Source organism: Bos indicus x Bos taurus, chromosome 15 (assembly GCF_003369695.1).
Source record: "Bos indicus x Bos taurus breed Angus x Brahman F1 hybrid chromosome 15, Bos_hybrid_MaternalHap_v2.0, whole genome shotgun sequence".
In the NCBI taxonomy this organism is placed as follows: domain Eukaryota; kingdom Metazoa; phylum Chordata; class Mammalia; order Artiodactyla; family Bovidae; genus Bos; species Bos indicus x Bos taurus.
In genome coordinates this window covers 2,650,357-2,672,984 of record NC_040090.1, presented here as the reverse complement: position 1 = coordinate 2,672,984, position 22,628 = coordinate 2,650,357, and the positions used below count along the sequence as shown (strand labels likewise).

At 47.7% G+C, this 22,628-nt stretch overlaps 2 long non-coding RNA genes across 2 annotated transcripts; both read left to right on the top strand.

Annotated features, from left to right (window-relative positions):
• Positions 1-5,547: 5,547 nt before the first annotated feature.
• On the top strand, positions 5,548-8,429 carry LOC113904638. The gene is made up of 4 exons (XR_003514578.1): positions 5,548-5,759; positions 6,781-6,880; positions 7,696-7,757; positions 7,851-8,429. It is a non-coding gene; the product is annotated as an uncharacterized LOC113904638 (long non-coding RNA).
• A 602-nt stretch (positions 8,430-9,031) lies between these two features.
• Positions 9,032-19,077, top strand: LOC113905247. Its single transcript, XR_003514621.1, has 4 exons — positions 9,032-11,117; positions 14,826-14,938; positions 16,284-16,381; positions 17,652-19,077. It is a non-coding gene; the product is annotated as an uncharacterized LOC113905247 (long non-coding RNA).
• The last annotated feature ends 3,551 nt before the right edge of the window (positions 19,078-22,628 follow it).

The window sequence follows — 22,628 nt, the reverse complement described above, 5'->3', positions numbered from 1 at the left end:
TTGTGGCTCACAGGCTTAGTTGGTCCATGGCGTGTGGGATCTTCCCAGATCGGGACAAACTCATGTTTCCTGCATTGGCAGGCAGATTCTTTACCATTAAGCCACCAGGGAAGCCCCAAGATGAAAGCATTTTGAACCTCCTTTGGCAGGAACTTAAGATGAGTCTCTTTGCCCAGAAACATGGAGGCCTTGACATTCTGTGTAGCAGTGTCCAGCAACACCCCTCCCCGAGGACCGTCCAAGAGCACCATCATTTAACCAGAAGGTGCCCAGTTCCTGTGGGATGCCTCCGGGCCCTCGTGCTCTCACGGAAGTGGAGTTTTCATTGTCTTTTATACCAGGGTTTTTTTAAAAAATAACTTTATTTGCTTGTTTATTTTATTTCTGGCTGTGCTGGGTCTGCTTTGCTGCGGGGCTGCTCACCAGTTGTGGTGCACGGGCTTCTCACTGCAGTGGCTTTTTTTGCCCGTTCGTTTTGGAGCACAGGCTCTAGGGTGTGTGGACTTTCGTGGTTGAGGTCCGTGGGCTCAGTAGTTGAGGCTTCTGGGCTCTACAGCAGAAGCTCAGTAGTTGTGGTGCACGGGCTTAGTTGCTCCATGACACATGGGATATCTTCCCAGATCAGGGATTGAATCCATGTCTTCTGCATTGGCAGGCAAATTCTTTACCACTGAACCACCAGGGAGTCCCCAGGTTTTTTTTTTTTTTTCAAATTTCCTCTCTGATTTCTTCAATGACCCATAGGTTTTTTGGTAGCACATGATTCAGCCTCCGGTGACTGGTGGGTGGCGCAGCATCCTGGCAGTAATAAGCTAGAGCAGGATTCCCAAGAGGCGCTTGCCACCACCACGGTTTGTCATCACCAGGTTGCATGAGCGCCCCCAAATGGTTGCTGCAAGTGTCTCTGTCGCCACGGTGAGACCCAGTTGCCTCCTGCTTTCTCAGAGACTGTCCAAGACAGCTAGCCAGGCTCCTTTCAGATGACTGCTTCTGCTTTACGTGTGGGGCATGTGCGACTTTCTGTGTGTCCTTTAAGAGTGGTGTCTCTGTTTCCCGTTGCCTTCTGGCTGTCTTGAAAGTAAGTCCTGCTGGACTTCAAAGCCAAGTGTTCTGGGGGCTTATCTTCTTTGCGCAGGACTCCTGGGGCTGGGGAGCCTGATGTAGGGCTTGGACCCCTCTCTCCCTGGGGAGAATTTCTGCAGTTGTAATTAGCCTCCTGTTTGTGGGCTGCCTACCTGGGAGTATGGGTCTTGGCTGTACCATGTTTCTGCCCTTCCTAATTGCTTTGTCGTGGTTCTTTTTCTGTAACTTTAATTGCAAAAGCTCTTTTCTGCTAGTCTGCAAGACTTTCTCATCAATAGTTGCTCTTTCTCATCAATAGCTGTAATTTTAGTGTACCTGTGGGAACAGGTGAGATCAGAATCTTCCTACCCTGCCTTTTGGCCACTGCCTATTCCCTTCTTGCTTCCCTTGTGGCTCAGCTGGTAAAGAATCCGCCTGCAATGCAGGAGACCTGGGTTCGATCCCTGGGTTGGGAAGATCCCCTGGAGAAGGGAAAGGCTACCCACTCCAGTATTCTGGCCTGGAGAATTCCATGGACTGGATAGTCCGTGGGGTCGCAAAGAGTCGGACACAACTGAGCAGCTTTCACTTTTCACTATTCACTTCTTATAAATAGTTTCACAATAGATATGTTTTGTCCCCTCTGATCAGGTTAGGTTGGGAATATTAGCTTACAAGCTCTTTGTACAGACTATTCTTTAACCATTTTGAAGTTTCCTCCCCATGATCTAGCCTGAGCAAGGGTCTCATAAAAGTTTCAGCTATTTGGCAGTCAATCAAGAGATTCAGGTTTGCCATTATTTATAATTTTACTGAATTATTTAACGAATACTTTTACAATATGCAGAGTAATGTTATAAATATCTTATAAATAATAGTTCATTTACTCCTCATTGATAACCCCACAAAATAGGTGCTATTCTTATCTTCTTTTACAATACAAGGAAACTGAGGTACCGAGAAGTTAAGTCACTTGTCCAGAATCACACAGCTGGGGCAATGGAAGTGCCATGGCTTGAAACTTACTCATCTGACTCCTAACATCTGGACAATGGTGTCCTGGATTCACTGGTCCCCTCTTTTGGCATCAGTTCCTGTTCCTGATCTGTAAAAGGTCAGGGTGGACTTGGTGACTTTATCTATTTACTTTTTGAGTGTTTCGTAAGTGCTGAGAACCTTCACATTTTTTTTTTCCATTTTATTATCACAACAACCTAAGAGAAAGACTTAGTCTCATCTTGCACTGCAGAGAACTGAGGCTTAGAGAGGTTAAGTAACGTGCTCAAGTCCCTAAAGCTACACCATGGAGGAGCCAGGAGGATTTGAATCAAGTCTTTCTGACTTCTTCCAACCATTCTACCTTGCCACCTCCTCTCAAGGATCTCTTCCAATGCTACCTTTGCAGAAGCTGATTCATTCATTCATCAAACAACTATCCCGTCTCCTGTTTGCATCAGGCACTGGCTGACTGCTGAGGGGTCACAGACCGAATGAGACCAGATGTTTCCATCAAGGGCGGTATTATTTGCAAACATGTCTCATCTCCCTCTAATGGGATGAAAGACAAGAAGAGAAGCAGGTGAGTGACAGGGAGGGTCCGGATCAGTGCAGGGCTCAGAGGAAGCAGCATTTTCCTACTGAGGAGCTTAGGGAAGGCATCCTTGAGCAGGTGGGATGCCTTATTGCTCACTACTGATTTTCTCACTTGAGATGCTGCCTGCCAAGCATTTGTTCTTTTGTGTTTTGTTCTGGCTGGAGAAGGATGATGTAGCATTTGGGAAGGAAGAGGCAGAACAGGAGACCTGCTTCTGATGCCAGGATGGCAGAGACCTCCAGAGGGACTGTGTCCCTGCCTCGGGCACTCCTGTGTGTGGAGGATGAAGGTCACCCAGATACAGGAGCAGACCAACGTGCTGAGCGTGATACGCTTGGTTTCACTGAAGGTGTCAGGTAGCTGGTGGGGTCAGGAAGACCACCAGCAAGCAAACCAGACAGCAAGTAATCCCCAAGTAGCCCAGCATGGCCTAGAACAGTTCCAAGGAGCCCTCATCACACTTTAGGTCACTGTGGGCTAGGCTCTGTAGAGGTCACAGGTCGTGGGGGTCATCTGGTCACCCAGGGTGAACATGGGGTTGCCTGGATCAGGGAACAGACCATGGGGATGGTTTTGGGGAGAACTGGCCCCAGAACTTCTGCATCTGGGCATGCAGCCGGGTGCCATGGAAGGCTGCCACCACCACGATGGTTTTGGCTAGCACAGTGGACATACAAGTTGTGGAGGTGACCCCCTGCAAAAGCCGCCTGGTGTACAGCACAGGTGAGGGGCCCTGGAGGGCCAATGAACATGAGGGGGAAGGGGAAACAGAGGGCCAGGGTGGACAGCAGAAGGTAGCTGATCTGGGGTTTCCTGGCTCAGATGATGGGGGTGTGGTGGAGCCCGATGAAGATGCCCCAAACGGCCAGAGTGAGGAGGGAATGCAGGGCTGGGCAGACAGCTGACATGTGTGGAGAGCTGGAGGGAGGACAGGAAGTCATGGGTTTGGGGCTGCACTGGCCGCTCTCCGCGTTGGACCACTGGTCCTCGGGGCACATCTCACATGAAGCACTGTCTAAAGGAGGAGAGAGAAACAAGGTCAGAGAACAGAGTGCGGAAGCTTCTGGAACTTTCCCGTGGTCAGGTGGTTATACGAATTGTGACGGTTTTTCCCCGCAGAATCACTCTGCCTCAGTCTTCTTACGATGGGCCTCCCAGATGGCCTGATGTCCCCAGGTTCAGGGCCAGAAACACAGGTGGCGGAAATCCTGACAGCTGCGGCTCTGCATGCCTCACGCTACAGTGAAACAGCAGTGACTCGGCAACCTCCGGACGCACTGTCCCTCTGAACTAACCAGCCGCGGTGGCAGTGTTGCAGTTGGTAGCCACAGCTAATTTAGCTCTGCACTTATTCATCAGCCTATTTTACGTAAGGAATATTTATGGGAATGCTTACCACCTACATACATCGACTCTCCTTTTTTATGGAGTTATCCTTTTTTTTAAAGTTTTTTTTTTTCGGACGTGGACCATTTAAAAAATCTTTATTGAATTTGTTACAGTATTGCTTCTGTTTTATGGTTTGGTTTTTGGCTGCAAGGCACATGGGATCTTTACTCCCTGCCAGAGATGGAACCTGCACCCCCTGCATTGGAAGGCAAAGTCTTAACCACTGGGCCACCAGGGAAGTCTCCATGCTTTTCTAAATCACAGCTTTGATAGAACTCTTCAGAGCTTTGCTTTCTGTAGTGAGCTGATCGGCTTTGTGGCTAGAGCACCGGAGCAGCAATATATTCCCATTCACCTCTTTCCTCCATTTGGATTCTGACCCTGGTCTTCCCAACCCTATCTCTTTCCTTTTCAGTGCACCCACCACCCCAAACACATATCGAAACACCCACTGCTTCTCTAATTGAGTGATTCAGTGGCTCCCTATGTCCTACAGAACAAAGTTCACGCTTCCGAGTCTGGCAAGTAAGGCCTTCTGTGATGTGACCACCTGCTTCCTACATCTCGAATCTCAGTCTAGACTCAAGTCACCCTAGGCTCACTGCATTCATGCCTAAGATTTCCCTAATTTATTCCTTGCCCAGGACTGTCCTTATCAAGTTTCACTGCCTTTGAAACAATACCTGTTGCTCAAGGCCCATATCACACGTCACCCCCTCTGGTGAAAAGTCTCCCTACCTATCCTCCATTAGAACTGGTTGTTTCTCTCTGCTTTCATGACTCAGTGCTTGAGCTCTGATTGAAGCGATGAATATTAACTTTGAGCCAAGTTTCTATTATACAATGATCCTTCTCCTTTAGCAGATCACGAGTTCTGTGGGGCCAAGACTGGGCCTCACCACCTTGGCACCTATACAATAGACGCCAGTTGTTATCTGTTGAATGCATGCCATCTTAGTAAAATATAGATTAAATCACCAGCGGGGCTCAGCTCGGTGCTCTGTGATAACCTAGAGGGGTGGGGTCGGGGGTGAGAGAGAGATTCAAGGAGGGGATATATGTATACACGTAGCTGATTAGCTTTGTTGTACCTCAGAAACGAACACAGCATTGTAAAGCAATTATACTCTGATAAAAAAAAATGAAAAAAATCACTGGGGGGCTTTCTCCCAATATTTATGGAGTGCCTACTACATGCCAGACATTAAAATAGGTACAAAATTTGGACAAACTCATGGTTGATGAAAGAAAGAATGAATGTGTAACCATAAAAGGTCATAAGGTAGCATGTGCGAAGGGCATATTGACACCATCTTTTGATCTCCTCTTCCCTGGATTTTTTTCCCATTAAAAAAATCTTTCCTGGATGTGGGCTTCCTCGGTAACTCAGAAAGTAAAGAATCTGCCTGCAATGCAGGAGACCCAGGTTCAATCCCTGAGTTGGGAAGATCTCCTGGAGATGGGAATGGCAACCCACTGCAGTATTCTTGCCTGAAGAATTCCATGGACAGACCATGGAGTTGCAGAGAGTCAGACATGACTGAGCAGTAACACCTTTTTTCCTTGATGTAAATATCAGCTCTCATCTGAAACCTCCCCTGACTGCTCGCTGGCCGCCCGCCGACTGAGGGCCAGCTTCCCTCTTTCCCTGGTGCCGTGGACATCTCTCCTCTGGGGCAGGGAAGGCAGCGAGAGCAGCAATTTGCCTTCTCAGGTAGGGCTGGCTTCCTGGCTCCCGCAGGACATTTTCACTGCAGAGGGGGGCGGGCACCTGCGCAAAGGAGGAGACGGTGCACGAGGGAAGCAGGGGAGGCTGACCGGCACCTGCGCCGTCAGCCCCAGGGCAGGGCTCAGCGCCATTCTCACTGACTGGCCCCTCCCTCTCCTTTCTTTCTCTCTCTCCTCCCTCACCTTAAAAAAATTAAAAACGCTCTTTACCTCCTTCTCCCTTTCTTTATTCCTTTCCTCTTCCCCTTCCCTGCCTTTCTTGCTCAGTTATCAATGTATTCCATGTATCAGGTACTGTGTAGGGTATTAGGGAGGGATCAACAGGTAAAAATAAGTTCGTAAGATGTCACAGTCTATGGGGAACCAGCTGAAGCTGAAGCTCCGATACTTTGGTCACTGGATGCGAAGAACTGACTCATTTGAAAAGACCCTGATGCTGGGAAAGACTGAAGGCAGGCGGAGAAAGGGACGACAGAGGATGAGATGGGTGGATGGCATCACTGACTTGATGGACACGAGTTTGAGCAAGCTCTGGGAGCTGGTGATGGACAGGGAGGCCTGGCGTGCTGCAGTCCATGGGGTCGCAAAGAGTAGGACACGACTGAGCGACTGAACTGAACTGAACTGAACGGAAACCAATAAATCTCAAGGAGAAGAAAGAACTAGAATCATTGCTCCATAGACAGAGGGCTGGCTCCCAGATGTTGGGCTGAAATTCTCGTTCTGCTGTTTATAAGCTGAGTGACCTTGGGTTTAAGCTCTCTAAGCCTTTGCTTCTCCTCCATTAACTGGGGGTAGCAATTATATCTATCTTGAAGCTTGTATGAGGAAATAATGAGTGGATGCAGGGAAGCCCTACTACAATGCCCTGACCATTGTGATTGCACAACAAATTCTAGTAACTAGGATAATATTCTGAATGTTCTGGGAAGTTCATCCTCAACGATGGGCTCATTAAATTCCTTAACTTTTATTTCAAGGGTCTTATTTTCCCCCAACCCAAACAGAACTGAGACACCAATCAACCGTGCATCAGAAACAAAGACTACAGACAGGAGCCAAGGCACGAGCGTGTGGCTTCTCAGCCCTCAGCATCACCGACGTTAGGTACTGATCTTCCTTCGCTGTGAAGGGCTGTGCTGTGCATCACAGGGTACAACATCCCTCATTATCACAGAAATGCAAATCAAAATGGGTTTACCAGCATCCCCAGCCTCTATCCCCTGAATGCCAGCAGCAGCCCCCGCAAGTGACAACCCCAGACGGCTCCAGATACTGCCAGTGTGCCCTGGGAAGCAGAGTCTTTCTAAATTGAGAGCAGCTGAGATTCAGGTCATGCTTGCAGAATGAACTTTCTTGGGAAGCTCTGGTAAGAGGATTGTTTGGTCTGGGGAAGAAGAAACGAGGGGGAAGACACCTGAGTGATGACCCCAAAGGGGCCCACCCTTTGTGTATGTGAAGTAATGGTACTCAATTCTTCCCTGGGAGTCTGCTCCCTTAACATTTGTTTTTGCTTATTTTTACTCTTTTTTTTTTTTTTTTAAGTATAGTTGATTGACAACGTTGTGGCAGTCTCTCTCCCTCATATGTGTGTATATACTGGAGGGAATGGCAGCCCACTCCAGGATTCCCACCTGGAAAATCCCATGGACAGAGGAGCCTGGAGGGCTACAGTTCATGGGGTCACAAAGAGTCGAACACGACTGAGTGACTGAGCACGCGCACATGCGCGTGTGCACACACACACACACGCATTCTTTTTCTTATTCTTTACATCGTGGCTTACCCTAGGAGGCTGGATATGGTTCCCTGCGCTCTGCAGTGGGTCCCTGCTGTCCACCCATCCCGAATGCCGTAGCTAGCGTCCACCAGCGCGAGCACTCTGCCCCCGTGCTCATCAGCCCCCTTGCTTCTTCCTGCAGGATGGGGGAAGAATTCAGCCATTGACCTGTCACACGAGTGGAAACAGACCCACAAGACTAAGGTGAGGCCCGAAGGGACCAGGCTGCAATCACTGAGACGGGGGACAAGACATTTATACTCGTTACAGTAATTTTCTTACTCTTTCTTATTACAGAACCATGTGGAAAATGTTATGGATACTCAGATAAGGGGATGCTAAACCCTTCCGGGATGAATTGGACGGAACTGCAAGAAGTATGGCATGATATCTGAGCTGCAACTGCACTGAAATTAGCAGTCCCCTACCTGGTAACCTTAGATACTAGGGGTCAGGGAAAGGGCAAATGGGGCTCTGTGTGTCATTTTCCCATTGTGCAAACAAGCTTGGTATCCATTATCTATTTCCCAACATAAGGTACAAGGCTAACAATCCAGCCATCCCATTCCTAGGTGTATATATACCCAGAGAAAACCATAATTCAAAAAGATAGATGTACCCAGATATTCACTGCAGTACTATTTACAAAAGCCAGGGCATGGATGCAGTGTAAACGGGCACCAACGAGGCGTGGATAAACGAGATGTGGTGTGTGTATATATATATGCGCACACACACACACACCATGGAGTATCACTCAACCATAAAAAAGAACAAAATAACGCCATTTTCAGGAACATGCATGGGCCTAGAGATTGTCATACTGAGTGAAGTAATTTAGACGGAGAAAGACAAATATCATATGGTATTGCTTATATGTAAAATCTAAAAAAGGATACAAATGAACTTATCTAAAAAACAAGTAGAGTTACAGATACAGAGAACAAAATTATAGTTACCAGGGGGTAAGGTGACAGGGATAAACGGGAAGACTGCTGTTGACATACACACACTGTATGATGCTGCTGCTAAGTCTCGTCAGTCGTGTCCAACCCTGCGACCCCAGAGACGGCAGCCCACCAGGCTCCCCCGTCCCTGGGATTCTCCAGGCAAGAACACTGGAGTGGGTTGCCGTTTCCTTCTCCAATGCATGAAAGTGGAAAGTGAAAGGGAAGTCACCCAGTTGTGTCCAACTCTTCGTGACCCCGTGGACTACAGCCTACCAGGCTCCTCTGTCCATGGCATTTTCCAGGCAAGAACACTGGAGTGGGTTGCCATTTCCTTGTCCAATGCATGAATGTGAAAAGTGAAAGTGAATCGCTCAGTCGTGTCCGACCCTCAGCGACCGCATGGACTGCAGCCTACAGGCTCCTCTGTCCATGGGATTTTCCAGGCAAGAGTACTGGAGTGGGGTGCCATTTCCTTCTCCCATAAACACAATACTATATGTAAAATAGATAACTAATAAGGACCTACTGTATAGCACAGGAAATTCTACTCAATGCTCTGTAATGGCTTATATGGGAAAAGAATCTATAAAGAGTGGATACATGTGCATCATAACAGATTCCCTTTGCAATACACTTAAAATGAGGGCAACACTGTAAATCAACTATACTCCAAATGAAAAAATAAAAATAAAACAGTAGCAGCTCCAGATACATACATCGCTATCTCAGGATAAACTCGAATTGACAATTATGTATACTTTTCTTTGCTGACTATTTTGAAGTATCTTAGTATCTTTGCTAAGTGTTTTTAAGTATTAATTTTTTCATTCTCATAATAACCTGACAACATAGTGATTGTTCTTATTTTACACATTAAGTCAAGAAACAAAAGAATTTGCCTGTGATTATATAGCTGATAAGTAGCAACTTGAGATTCAAGCCTGTTTTTCTGATTTTAAGTTCAACTCTCAATTTTTCCCTCTGATAAGAAGCCATGTAATTCTGTAATAATGTATAAGACTCTTTGATCCCAAATTCCACTTCTAAGTATTTATTATACTTTCAAGTAATCAGAGGTAATCTTAAGTATGTATGCACAAGTTATAACACAATGGAGGTATTTAAATGGAAAAAAATTGGAAAACAGTGTAATGTCCAATAGCAAAAATATTTAAATGTTTTCTCAATCTGTATTGTTTAATATTATGCAATCATGCTTCTGAAGATATAAAGTGGCATTTAATGAGCTTATACATAATTTATCTATATATATATTACACATGTATATAATTTATTAATTACTCTTGCCTTTAGCTAGCTCTTTTGTTTTGGGAGCCAGAGAATGATTTTGGAAGGTTTTATTTGCGAACAGCCTCGGAGTTGTGTAGGTCAATGGTCTGCCCTACAAGTGTCCTGTCAGTTCAACGTAACAGTCTGTGCTGGGTGCTGGGGGGTGAGAGGAGCTGTGGGCCTGGCCCTTACGGAGATCTCTGCCTTCATCGCTGAGGGTCCCTCTGCCCGGATGACATTACGGTCATTTACCAGCAGCTCTTGTCCAGGAGGAGATCTGAGCTTAAAATGTCCAACCATCGTGGTCTCTTCAACCTGGTCTGGGAGGAGGTAGATGTTCTTAATGTCAAACGTGGCTGGCATCTTCCCGTCTTGGGTGAAGAAAACCCCTTCCTGGGCTTCAGTGGTGAGACGAACCTTTTGGATATAATGCAGCATGTGAGATGGAGACAGAGGCAGAAGGAAAGAACTACTTAGGAGCAGCACAGGCAAGGTGCGAGCCGGGGGTGGGGCTTCCTCCACATCGGGGACTGTGCCTGCCAGCCCTTGGAGGAAGGCGATTTTATGAACAAAACAAAACAAAACAAAACAACCCTGCTAACCCTTGCTAACAGGTTATCTCATCTTCCAAGTTTGTGCTAACCCGTGATAAAGAGGGGAGTGAGAGTTGAGTTACTGGAAACCTGGAAGCATTGGGTCTTGCATAAATCAGTTCACTCACAGGCTGGTCTTATGAACACAGGTGTCTCCATCCATCCAATTCTGCACCATCTGTCCTTCCAGATTACGAAGCTTCCTCCTTTGTGCCAGACACGGTTGGGAGGTAGGACACAAAAGCTGAGACCCGCCTTCAAAGCGCCGCCGTGTTCATCCCAGCAGTGCGGCCGACAGAGAAGGCTTGTGATTAAAAGACGGTATAGCCCGAGGAATATGTTTCAGTGCATCCCACACATTTCATAGCTGGAAGAACCTCAGCTTATGTGACTATTAAAGCCCCACTCTTATTTCCTTCTGGGAATAACTTAACAAGTAGAAAAGGCAGGTCAGGCAAAGTTCCTTTAGGAGCCCACCTGAGACTTTAGTGTGGGTGCTTCTGGGTCTTTTAACACCTTTGGAGAAGATGGGATTGCCTTCAGTTCTCTGATTAGGTTGTGATCTTATCTAGAAAGCTGGAACTCTAAGAAAACCTTTGACGATATCTATAATAGAGCTTCCTCTGGCCTTTCCAACCTTTCCTTTTTGCTTTTTTTTTTTTCTTTAGTCTGTCCCATGCTTTGAACCAACTGGATCACTTTCCCACTCCTGCCATCCCTTCTCATATCTGGTATGTGTGATTATTTATTACTCTTTCCAACTAGAGTGTAAACACTTTGAAGGCAAGCACACATTTTGAGCATTTTTGTATCCCTGCCTCCTTGCTCCAAAATGCATGAAACTCACTTCATAAATACTTGTGGCATAAACACACATTTGTTGAAGTAGTTATGGAAGCCCTATAAGAATACAGGAGGGAGGCTGAGCAGATTACGCGGCTTGTGGGTGAACCTGGGTATAGACTCATGGGAGATTCCTGGAATTCTTCAGCTTTGAGGGGCAGTGCCCAGACTCTGCCGCCAGGCTGCCTGGCATGACTTCTGACTCCGCCTTGAACCAGGTGTGTGACCTTGGATATGAAACTCTACCTAAAAGAGGACCTGTCTATAAAGTCATCACAAAGAGGAAATGCATTAATATCAATACATACAAAGTGCTTGAAGCATCACGTGGTATAGAACAGTACTCAAAATGTTAACTATTGCTACTGCTACAGTCTTACAAGAACTCACATGATCTAAGTATTGATAAAATTACTCGAAACCTATTTTTAAAATGCTGTGCCTAATCAAAGACATTCTTTTAAAATTAGGAGGACTTTTCTTCTATTCTGACCTCGTTCCTATAACTTTGCTTGGATATTTGCAGTGGTGTGCTGCTGAATGTTTAACAACTGGCTTTCTGGGGAAAAGAGCTGGGATTTTAGTGTTTGCTGATTTCCATGGTTTAGCAAACAATTTGCATAATTTCTGAAAATTTTACAAAGACTCCCATTGCCAGTAGGAGCCAGTTCTTTCTTCTACAACTAGACCCCTGATATCTTTAATAATGAGGTGTGTGCTAAGTCACTTCAGTCGTGTCTGACTCTTTTGCAGCCCCACGGACTGTAGCCCGCCAGGCTCCCCTGTCTCTGGGATTCTCTGGGCAAGAACACTGGAGTGGGTTGTCCTTTCCTACTCCAGGGGATCTTCTTGACCCAGGGACGGGACCTATGCCTCTTGTGTCTCCTGCATTGTCAGGCAGGTTCTTTACCACTAGTGCTGCCTGGGGAGCCCGGTAATAAGGTACCTGAGTCTTAGTCCCTTTGGCTCTAAGTTCAGTATTCCTTCCACTAGGCCTCATTGCCTGTCTGCAGGTCTCTGAGATGAACAGGGTCTGGGCAAGGGTCTTGGCTGCTCACCTGGCAAGGCCTGGCATTCTGTGAACTGGCACAAGCACCTCCCAGGAAGGGTCCCTTTCCTGGGCAGCAAGTCATCAGGTTCCAATGGGCACCCGGCAGGCTTGGTAAGTGGCAGTCAGATCCGGACGTCTGAAGGCAGACAGGTGGGCAGCTGTCGCCTTCTCAAGCCCCCCTGCAGTTCTGAGTGCCTTCTCTGGGCCTTGGGGTGGACGCCCCGAATCGGGTCCACCTGCATCCCTGCAGCTCCTCCCAGAGTTTCCTCATCAGACTGCTGCCAGGGTACCCAGCCGGGCGGGGCACCAACAGGAAATCCGCAAAGTCGGGCATCGCTCCCGAGGATACATTCAGGCTCAAGCTGCCCTTGAGCAGGCCCTGGGCCCCACGGCCTGCAGGAGAAGGAGGTGGAGACCCATGTCCTCTGGGTCACCTTCTTCCCATGGCCTCGGCCAGGAGCCTGGAGTGGAAGTGGGACCAGTCACAGACAATGCCCGTGGCTGTGGGGCAGAAGGCGATGCTGCAGCCCCGGCGGCCCAGCCCCCTGGAGGAGGCCACGCGGCAGCCCACGCGTGGGATCTCTGCCTGCAGCTGCTGCTCCGGCCGCTCGAGGCTGCCATTGTCAGAGCCCACCAGGCCCCCCCGGGGCCAGTGAAAGTGACTCAAGAGCTTGGCCAGGACCGAGGGCCGGTGGGCGCTGCCGGGCACCACGCGTAGGAAGGACGGGAACCGGAAGTGCTCCCAGAAAGGGGGATGCTTAGGCCCATGGCCCACCTGTGGGAGGTCCAGGCTGTGCATTCCTGGCTAGAACGCCCGCCAGTCCCCTTGCTGAGTATCCACTCATGTTCTCATCGACACCAGCTGCTTGGCCTTATTCCTCCCTTCTCTGACCATTTCTATTAAAAACATTTTTTTCCCCATTCAAAAAGCTGTGCATAATGAACATTCAACTTGATGGGTTTGAAGAAAGCAACAGTTAGAACTGGACATGGAACAACAGACTGGTTCCAAATAGGAAAAGGAGTTCGTCAAGGCTGTATATTATCACCCTGCTTATTTAACTTATATGCAGAGTACATCATGAGAAACGCTGGACTGGAAGAAACACAAGCTGGAATCAAGATTGCTGGGAGAAATATCAATAACCTCAGATATGCAGATGACACCACCCTTATGGCAGAAAGTGAAGAGGAACTCAAAAGCCTCTTGATGAAAGTGAAAGTGGAGAGTGAAAAAGTTGGCTTAAAGCTCAACATTCAGAAAACGAAGATCATGGCATCCGGTCCCATCACTTCATGGGAAATAGATGGGAAAACAGTGGAAACAGCGTCAGACTTTATTTTTCTGGGCTCCAAAATCACTGCAGATGGTGACTGCAGCCATGAAATTCAAAGACGCTTACTCCTTGGAAGGAAAGTTATGACCAACCAAATAGCATATTCAAAAGCAGAGACATTACTTTGCCAACAAAGGTTCGTCTAGTCAAGGCTATGGTTTTTCCAGTGGTCATGTATGGATGTGAGAGTTGGACTGTGAAGAAGCCTGAGTGCCAAAGAATTGATGCTTTTGAACTGTGGTGTTGGAGAAGACTCTTGAGAGTCCCTTGGACTGCAAGGAGATCCAACCAGTCCATTCTGAAGGAGATCAGCCCTGGGGTTTCTTTGGAAATGCTAAAGCTGAAACTCCAGTACTTTGGCCACCTCATGTGAAGAGTTGACTCATTGGAAAGGACTCTGATGCTGGGAGGGATTGGGGGCAGGAGGAGAAGGGGATGACAGAGGATGAGATGGCTGGATGGCATCACTGACTTGATGGATGTGAGTCTGAATGAACTCCGGGAGTTGGTGATGGACAGGGAGGCCTGGCGTGCTGAAATTCATGGGGTCGCAAAGAGTCGGACACGACTGAGCGACTGATCTGGTCTGATCTGATCTAGGAAAAACTTCCACTGTCACTTTTTCAGTCAGTTACGTAACACAGAAAGGGTGTTCGCTGAGGATTGCTGCTCCAGGTGCTGAACATCCCACAGGACCCCGTCCCAGGGTTCAGTAAATAAAGTCTATCCCTTTGGTGGGACGGTGGAACACACAGGTAGCCCGCCTGGGGCTGCCCCTCTGTCCCAACTAGGGGCACGGAGGTTTGGTGGGCGTCTTTAACCTGACGGCAGGGACCCTCATCTGGAGCTTGGGCTGCTGGTTCGGGCTGTCGGAGGTGGCTGGCGCCTGGGCAGGGGTGGGGACGCCAGGGGTCCCTTGGCTAACTTTTAAGCACACAATACAGCATTGTTAACTGCAGGCTTTACGCTATACAGCAGCTCTCTAGGACTTGTTTCTTTTGCGTAACTGAAAATTTGCACTCCTTGACTGATATCCCCGCTTTTTTCCCATCCTTCCAGCCTCTTCCCTCTTCCCTCCTTCCAGCCATTGTTACTACTCTCTGCTTCTAGGAGTCTGACTATTTTAGGTTATCATGTAAGACGTATCATGAGGTATTTACGATTCCGTGTCTGTCTGTCTTTTATTTTTAATTTTGTCTCTTGTCAAGGTTATTTCAAAGCCTATAGGCTCAGGCTGGAGAAGCCAATTCACCTTCAGAAGGAATGCAATGGGCTAAAGAATATATCTTAGGGTGCTGGTGAAAGAAGCAGAGAAGTAAAGGTATGCTGTTAATAAGTGTTTTATGTTTCAATATTGTATAGTTCTTGACACTGAGAAATAAAAGTTCAAGTGAATTAAAAAGGGTTATTATTGGAAGAATTGAAACAGGATTTAGAACTTCCCAAGTAGTATAAGGAAAATATATTTAAATAATTAGGACGTTTCAAGAAATTTAGGAAAAAATTGGGAAAAAAACAAGAAAAAAGTATAATAAATAGAAAACTATAATAATAGCAATAGTAAATGAATGCATAAGCATCCCTTCTAAGAAATAAAAGTGCTTTTCTACTTATTATTTCTCCTAACAGGGTTTATTATTTATTAGTAAAAAGTTATGACAAAGCACATAAAAGAGAACATTGTATAAGAGGGAGAAATAACACGTTGGCAATCAGAGTAAACGTGGGAGGTTAGACTACTCTAGCTAAGAGGAGTGTGTCGCACACTATGTTTAAAATATACAACTAACAAGGACTTGCCTGGAGAAGAGAATGGCAACCCACCCCAGTATTCTTGTCTGGAGAATCCCATAGACAGAGCATCCTGGTGGGCTACAGTCCATGGGGTCCCAAAGAGTTGGACACGACTGAGTGACTAACACACACACACACACACACACACACACACACACTAAGGACTTACTGTATAGCACAGGGTACTTTACTCAGTACTCTGGAATGAAAAAACACATCTGAAAAGAGTGTGTACATGTACAGGTGTGACTGACTCACTCCGCTGTACACCTGAAGCTAACACAGCATGCAAGTCCACTACTCACTCCAATAAGAATGAAAACCAGCAACAGCAGAAACAGAGCCTGGAGCTCTCTGCCTGCTGTTGGGATGAGCTCCCCAGCTGTCTGAGTCCTCTGGGTGCCAGTGTCCTGACCTCTGTGGACCTCGTCTGTGGGCTGCCCTGCCCTCTCTCCGCTGGTTGGAGGCCTGACCAGAGACTGGGGCTGGGAGGAGAGTCAGGGTTGAGAATTCACGCTCCCAGACGCTCCCTCTGCTCAGCTGTGGGTTGGCCGTGTCTTCCTTCGTCTGAGAAAGACCACAGTTCTAGTGGGAGGACCTCTCCCACTACTTCCTCCTCCCGTGACAGGGAGCAGGAGCTTCTTACTGTGGCTGTCCCAGACGTTTCACCTGTAACCCTGTCTAAAAAAGTGAAAGTGTTCGTCGCTCAGTCATGTCTGACTCTTTGCGACCCCATGGACGGTAGCCGGCCAGGCTCCCCTGTCCATGGGATTCTCCAGGCAAGAATACTGGAGGGGATTGCCATGCCCTCCTCCAGGGGATCTTCCTGATCCGGGGACTGAACTTGTCTCTTTTGTGTCCTGCGTTGGCAGGCAGATTCTTTACCACTGAGCCACCTGAGAAGCCTGACGTGTGCACTGCCGTGTGTGAAATATGATGGACAGCCAGTGGGAAGCTTCCGTGTGGCCCGGTGAGCTCAGCTTGGTGCTCTGTGATGGCCTAGAGGGGTGGGGCTGACGAAGGGAGTGGAAGGGAGGCTCAGGAATTCGGGAACATATGGTGGCTCAGAGAGTAAAGAATCCACCTGCAATGCAGGAGACCTGGGTTTGATCCCTAGGGTGGGAAGATCCCCTGGAGGAGGGCATGGCAGCCCACTCCAGTATTCTTGCCTGGAGAATCCCATGGACAGAGGAGCCTGGTGGCTACAGTCCATGGGGTCTCAAAGAGTTGGACAAGACAGAGCAACTAAGCACAGCATGTATCTTATTCACGTTGTACAGCAGAACCTAACAACATTGTAAAGTGATTATATGCTAACGAAAAAAAAAGCTAAGAAACTCTCACAGAATTAAAAGAATTTTTTTTTCATAGAGAAGCATGATGACTAAATAAAATATGACTTGTCTATTGAGTGGCACTGTATGAAGCCTTCCCTGATGCCTGCTCCTCAGGCTGGGCTTGAGTTCTTGCTTCCCGCCCCCTGCCAGCCCCCGGACCCTGGCCTTTATCTCATCATCACAGAGCTCCTTCTGTCTCAGATGGTTTGAGGTCAAGTCTTCCCTCCCCCCATTATACTTTAAGCAGGCCCCATTGAACAGGTCTTAGCTGTCGAGCGCCTGAATGAACGCATGCCCTTCTCGCTAGTCCTTCTCCTCGTCTCCCTCCCCTCCTCCTGGAGGTCGTCCAGGCTACTCCAGGCAGGGTTTACTGTCTCAGGCTTTCCCTGCCTGTTAGGGAAGCTGTTCCACCAGGTGTATGCAGACAGGTTCTTTCACTTAACAGTCTTTGGTGACTCTCCGGCCCTAGACTAGCCGAGATGACACAGAGGGCTTGGGAACTGGCTTTTCTCAAAAGGTAGCTGCTCCTTCCAAGTTTACACTGCTAGCATTATTGTTAGAGTCTTATCCTGATCGTTAGAATCTTTCATTACACTCATTCTACTGTTAGAACATTATTGTTAGAATCTTATCATTATTGTTACAATCTATTATTACTGTTAAGAACAACAACCATTAACTACTGGAGTGGGTTGCCATTTCGAACTCCAAGGGATCTTCCCGACCCAGGGATGGAACCTACGTCTCTTGTGTCTCCTGCCTTGGCAGGCAGATTCTTTACTGCTGCGCTGCCTGGGAAGTGCCTAACATTTATGAGCATTTGTTATACACCAGGCACTGATTATTCCATTGTTAACACCCACAATGACTCTAAGATATATCTTTGTCATCTTCGTCTTGTAGGTGAGGAATGTGGAGCTCCAAAGGGATGCCTTAATTGGACAGGATCGCATAATGAGTAAGATGTTTTTAGGATTCAAATCCAGGTTTCCTGACTTTGAAGCCAGGGTCCTTCATCATTTCTAGTGCTTCTGCTTCCCAGCCCATCTCTACTGGTTCCCTCTGCTGGTTTGCATCCTGAGATTCACGTGAAACCAGGAGAATTTCTACCAGGTCCTTTGACTGGATGAACTCTGGGGTTTTACAGAAGCAGAGTTGGAAAAAACAAGGACTGTTGCCAAATGCTCAAACATTTCTTAAGATGTAGTCCATTTGGGGCGCCCTTGAATTTTAGCAAAATGAAGATACCATGCCACGGAGTGGGGTCCCCCGTGTTTAGAGGGACAATGCAGACACCCTGAGTTCATGGACCTAGGAGCCTGTGGCCTCCCAGGCTGGCCCTGGGGAAAATGAACTTCACTGGCAGAGGTCAGCCTCACGTCACAAGTGACCCACTGGGCTGTGATGCTGCGGAGACCTAGGAGGTGGGCCAGGTGTATCCTCGGGGCTGGAATGTAACAACCAGACAGGTTACAGTACCGTCAGCTGAAGACGTAACCTGCCTGAGTGATGTCCCAGCTGAGCCAAGCGTTCTGGTCGCGGGTCTGATTTCATAGCGAGGCTGGTCCAGTTTCTTCCATACGCTCCAATTCCAGGCTCATGGTTCATCCTTCCGAAAAGACATTGGCTTCGGATAGAGGCTTTTCTGCAGGGAGAGAATACACTGACCAGCCAGCTCAAGGCTGTCAGTCGTGCTGAAAAGCACATTTCTCATTCTGAGTTAATAAGTGATGTCTGATTTTGACAGTGATTTTGGGCAGCTCGAGCAGCCCCACCAATACCAGGCATTCCTGGGTGAGCACTTTTTCCTGGAACTGTGACGTAATGCCATTGTCTGTGCCCTACTTGACTGTCAGCCCTTTGAAGTTGGCAGCTGGGGCTTACTCACATTCGTATCCGAGGGGATTATGACCTGGCCTGTAGCGGTTGTTCAGAAAGCACCTATTGACTGGATGTGAACCGTGTGATTTTGGAGCTACTAAGCTGAGACCAGTCGTCGGCACCCCAGTGCTGAGTGTATCCGGAGGCTTTATTTTCCTTGTCACTGGGGCACCTGACCCGGGAGCGATGTTGGCTCTCTCGTTCTTGTGAGGACCGTGGGGGCTGGTAAGGGGGGCCCAGCGGGAAGCGGCGGGCGGTCTTAGATCCTCACGTCACCCACCCTGCTGGAGTGGGACCTCAGAGCAGGCTGTAACCGTGAGGACTGAACTGACTTCCTGCACTTCAACCTTTTTCAATTAGGGCAACGCGGGTCTTGTTGTACGGGCTTCCCTGGTGGCTCAGTGGCAAAGAATCTGCCTGCAATGCGGGAGATGAGGTTTGATCCCTGGGTCAGGAAGATCCCCTGGAGAAGGAAACGGCAACCCTCTCCAGTATTGTTTCCTGGGAAACCCCATGGATGGAGGAGCCTGGCAGGGTTCGTGGGGTCGCAAGAATTGGACACAACTTAGCGACTAAACCACCACCACCAGTGAAGGTCTAGTAAAGTAATTTTTAAGCTATCTTGGCGAGACTTTTCTCATAAATTAAAAAACTAGAAAAAGAATTCTCTGTCAGCCAAGTGTCCTGACATCTGACTTGGAGCCGAGGTCCCTGTAGCCCAACATTCCAGCTCGGAGCCTTGGGTCTGGGCTGTTCTGCTCCAAGTCCTCCTGGTAGGTCCTTGGAAAGCCGCGTGGGTGCCCTGGTCTTATGGCTGTCTGCGTTCATGCTTGCCTTCTGGCCCAGAGCAGGAGCATTTCTGAGGGTAAGGCCACGACCTCAGACGTGTCTCAGGGTACGCGAGGTTGTAGTGTAACACTCTACACCCTGAGTAGTGTGCAGGTAAGCATTTGGAATCATAGCCAGCCCCACAATAGGCAGCATTTTCGTTTCGCTGAGGTTCCCTCCTCTGCTTCTGTGCCCTTTTCCGCCCCGGGGTTGAATCGCCTGACTTTGAATCTCAAACTGCTACTTACTAGCTGTCTGATTTTGAGCAAGTGACATTTCCTCCTGGAGCCTCAATTTCATCATCTGTAAAATGGGGATAGTGATATCAACCTCGTAAAGTAGTGAGAATTAAATGACATGATTAAAATAAATGCCAGGAGTCCCCTGGTTGTCCAGTGGTTAGGACTTGGTGTTCTCATTGTTGGAACCCGGATTAAGTCCCTGGTCAGGGAATTAGGATCTCCTGCAAGCCATGTGGCATCGCCAAAACAAACAAGCAAAAAAGAATATAATAATAAATACTGACATAACACTTCTCTAAGTTATCAGGCATTTTCTAAGTATTTTACATGTATGATCTCATTTAATCTTTAATCTAAAATGCTCTAATTTAATTCTTTATAAGAATTTTGATACTGTTAAGAATCTAAAAAGCAGTTTCCACTCATGGTGATTGTTCAATAAATGATAGATACAGTCATTATGAAGTTACTCTCAACCCACATTGCAGAAAAAAAGCACGTGATAAACTCACTTTTACTAGGATGTGAATGACTGACAACTGCTATGCATTACTCAAGAATAGCCATTGAGAATTAAGTGTTTGCTTCTGACTGAATGATTTTTATAATTGTGGCATTTGATGCCTCAGTGGAATCTGGAAGGGAAGATATTTAATATTTCTTCGAGTGTCTTTTAAAGGTCACAATAAGCAGTCGTGGACTTACCTGTAGACTTCTAGGCATGCTGGGGGGAATGTAGATTCTCCGCCTGGAAATTGATTTGATAAACATTACTTCCCTATCTAATGTTTGCTGAAGATTAGGCAGAACTCAAGTCCACTCCTGTACTCTTGCCTGGAAAATCCCATGGATGGAAGAGCCTGGTGGGCTGCCGTCTATGGGGTCACTAAGAGTCGGACACGACTGAACGACTTCTCTTTCACTTTTCACTTTCATGCATTGGAGAAGGAAATGGCAACCCACTCCAGTGCTCTTGCCTGGAGAATCCCAGGGACGGGGGAGCCTGGTGGGCTGCCGTCTCTGGGGTCACACAGTCGGACACAACTGAAGCGACTTAGCAGCAGCAGCAGCAGCAAGTCCAGGCAAATGTCTCACAGAAACATCAAGGAATTCAGCAGAGTGGTCTGTTATGTGTTCAACTTCCCAACCTACTGAGAAAGGCGGGGAGAGGCAATGAGATGCTCCTGGCTTGAGTTATAAATCTTGGGGTCTATCTTCAGCCCTCGGTCAGGGGCTGTTGGAAAACATGTGTCCCAGTCTGCTTAACCAATCAACAAAAAAATTATGGGACTTTGGCCTAAGGTTGCCAAATTTTAGTTTTGCCATAAAATAAAACCTACAATATCCAAGATGTGGAAACAATGTCCATCAATGGAAGAATGGATGAAGTTGTGGCATCTATATCTATAGCTATCTGTGTCTATATATGGCATATATACACACACCACACACACAATGGAACATTATTTGGCCACAAAAAAGAGGAAACCCCCCATTTGTGAGAGTGTGAATGGACCTGGAGGGCATTAGTGCCAGTCTCTCAGTCGTGTCCGACTCTGCGGCCCCACAGACTGTAGCCTGCCAGGCGCCCCTGTCCATGGAATTCTCCAGGCAAGAATAACTGCAGTGGGTGGCCATTTCCATGTCCAAGGGATCTTTCTGATCCAGAGACTAGACTGAACCAGGGTCTCCTGCACTGCAGGCAGATTCTTTACTGTGTGAGCCACTGGGCTTTATGCTAAGTGAAATAAGTCATACACAGAATGTCAAATACCGTATGGTCTCAGTTATATGTGGAATCTAAAAAAAATCCTCCAAACAAAAAGCAGCCAAAATCACAGAAAATGGGATCAAATTTGTGGTTACTAGAGGCAGGGAGTGGGGAGGGCGGAACTGGAGGAAGGAGGTGAAAAGGTACAGAGTTTCAGTTCTGAGATAAAAAGTACTAGGGTGTAAGTTCAGCATGATGCAGTTAAAGCTGCTTATGTTACATGTATGAACTTGTGAGGAGAGTGAATCCCCAGAGTTCTCATCACAAGGATACACATATCACAAGGATACATATTTTTCTTCTTTTCTTTTTTACTTTCTCTTTTGATTGTATCTAAATGAGATGACTCAGAGAAGGCAATGGCAACCCTCTCCAGTACTCTTGCCTGGAAAATCCCATGGATGGAGGAGCCTGGTAGGCTGCAGTCCATGGGGTCGCAGAGGGTGGGACATGACTGAGCGACTTCACTTTCACTTTTCACTTTCATGCATTGGAGAAGGAAATGGCAACCCACTCCAGTGTTCTTGGCTGGAGAATCCCAGGGACGGGGGAGCCTGGTGGGCTGCCGTCTCTGGGGTCGCACAGAGTTGGACACGACTGAAGCGACTTAGCAGCAGCAGCAGCGGCGGCAGCAGATGAGATGACCGGTGCTAACTGAACTCACTGCGGTGACCATCTCACCGCATGCCTGAGTCAGACCATTCTGCAGTGATGTATGTCAGTTACATCTCGACAAGCTAGGAAAAAGAAAAGAAAAAAGAACACAGCCGGCATCTAAGAAGGTCTAAGAACCTGGTGACCTCACACCGACACACGTGTGCACCTTGTCGCTTCTTTGCTGTCTTGTTGCCAACGAGAGAAACCGTCATTATAGATCATCGCCAGTTTGTGGGTTGGCACTAGGGAACCACTGATCGAGTCCAATACCCATTCCCCGATTTTGCAGAGGGGAATCCCAGGCTGAGAAGAGGAAAGTGACCTTCAAGGTCACAGCCTGCAACCCGTTACGCTTGTGTCTTCTGGACCCAGCGGCAGTGCACCTGTCAGAGGGTCCACGCACTTGTCTCTGTCCGGGTGCGTCTCTCACCCGAGGGACTCTGTACAAGGCCAGCGGCTTAGCCATGGGCTTGAACTTTGGCGGGGGCATCCCTCCAACCA